General features: G+C 47.6%; 1 pseudogene; it reads left to right on the top strand.

The window, feature by feature from the left end:
* The first annotated feature begins 1,137 nt into the window (after positions 1 to 1,137).
* Positions 1,138 to 1,790, top strand: LOC101114634 (large ribosomal subunit protein uL16-like; annotated as a pseudogene).
* The last annotated feature ends 256 nt before the right edge of the window (positions 1,791 to 2,046 follow it).

The following is a 2,046-nucleotide window of genomic DNA, read 5'->3' as shown; positions in this document are numbered from 1 at the left end:
CGCCTTCTTTTTCAGGCCAGTTCACATTCCCTGATCTCATGGAGCATTCCCCTGCCTCTGGGGTATATATCCTTCCCCCTCTAGTGGCCCCAGGCTGGAAGACCATGTTTATTCCTGAGTGTAGGCTCTACAGTGAGTCTGCAGCAGCTCTATCTCCCAGACCTTCTCCTAAGAGGAGTTCAAGAACACAGTTTTACCAAAGCACCTATTGGGCTTCCCAGGTGGTTCCACCTGACAAGAGAGAATCCACCTGCCAATGTGGGAGACATGGCTTCAGTCTCTGGGTCGGGAAGATCCCCTGGAGAAGGAAATGGCCACCCACTCCAGTATTCTTGCCTGAGGAATCCCATGGACACAGGAGCCTGGCGGGCTACAGACTTAGCTACTAAACAACAACTGGTGCCAATATTGGAGAAATGTGGTGGACTGGAGGAAATTGGTGTGCATGCCACATGTCAGGCGGCTTACATTTCAGTTAAGAGACAATAAGCAACAAATGAATAAATAGGTAAACAAACAAGCAAGCAAGAATGTTACCAAGAGTGATAAAGGCTATAAAGGAAAAAAAATGAGTTTGATGGGATGATAGAAATCCCAAACAGGGTGGGACCAGTTTGGGTTTTTATTGTTGTTGTTGTTGTTGCTTCTTTAGTCCCTGGAAGAGTCCTCCAGTTTCTTCCTGCCAACATTTATCGTGAAAGGTTTCAAACATATAGCAAAGCTGAAATAGTTTTACACTGAACACCCATATACCTACCACCTAGATTCTAGATTGACATTTTGACTGTACTTGCTTTATCACATAGCCATCCATCTATCCATCCATTAATTCATTTAAAAATTATTTATTTATCTGGCTGCACGTGGTCTTAGCAGCGGGATGTGGGATCTAGTTCCCTGATCAGGGATTGGACCCAGGCTCCCTGCACTGGGAGCACAGAGTCTTAGCCACTAGGGAAGTCCCCCATTCATTAATCCATTTTTACTTTTAAAGTATTTCAAAGTAATCTGAAGACGTCAGGACAACCGGTGGCAGTGAGGATATAAATTGGTCATGGTAAAGGAAGGGCTCTCTTAAAAGCTTACATTTGAATTAAGAGTTGAATGAAGCTCTCTTTCCCTTCAGCATGTCACTGAAGATCCTGGTGTTGCCATGTGCCACCACCCCGCCCAGTGTTACCGGTATTGTAAGAACAAGCCGTACCCAAAGTCCCGCTTCTGCCGAGGTGTCCCTGATGCTAAGATCCGCGTCTTCAGCTTGGGGCGTAAGAAGGCCAAAGTGGATGAGCTCCCACTCTATGGCCACATGGTGTCAGATGAGTATGAGCAGCTCTCCTCTGAAGCCCTGGAGGCTGCCCATATTTGTGCCAACAAGTACATGGTGAAAAGCGGTGGCAAAGATGGTTTTCATATCTGAGTATGGCTCCACCCCTTCCATGTCATCCGCATCAACAAGGTGTTGTCTTGCCCTGGAGCTGATAGCCTCCAGACAGGTATGCGCGGTGCCTTTGGAAAGCCCCAGGGCACAGTGGCCAGGGTCCACCTTGGCCAGGTCATGATGTCCATCTGCACCAAGCTGCAGAACAAGGAACATGTGATTGAAGCCCTCCGCCGGGCCAAGTTCAAGTTCCCTGGCCGCCACAAGATCCACATCTCCAAGAAGTGGGGATTTACCAAGTTCAATGCAGATGAATTTGAAAACATGGCGGCAGAAAAGCGACTCATCCTGGGCTGTGGGGTCAGATACAAATCGCGGTCCCCTGGACAAATGACGGGCCCTGCACTCGTGAGCATCAGCGCTGTCCCCTCCTTAATCATGCTCACCAATAAATGCTATTTCCTGTCAAAAAAAGAAAAAAAAAAAAAACAAGAATTTAATGAAAAGACGAAAGCAGCCATGGAAGGGGAAAAGAGTGTGAAGGCCCAGGGGCTGGAATGACATGATATGTTGGAGGAAGAGAAAATTCATTACTGAGTCTGGAAGACAACAGTGGTCAGGGATGAGGTCAAAAGGTGGGCAGGAGCCAGAGATCACAGGGCTAGACA

This window comes from Ovis aries, chromosome 14 (genome assembly GCF_016772045.2).
Source record: "Ovis aries strain OAR_USU_Benz2616 breed Rambouillet chromosome 14, ARS-UI_Ramb_v3.0, whole genome shotgun sequence".
Taxonomy (NCBI): Eukaryota; Metazoa; Chordata; class Mammalia; order Artiodactyla; family Bovidae; genus Ovis; species Ovis aries.
This window is presented reverse-complemented; position numbering and strand designations above follow the sequence as displayed.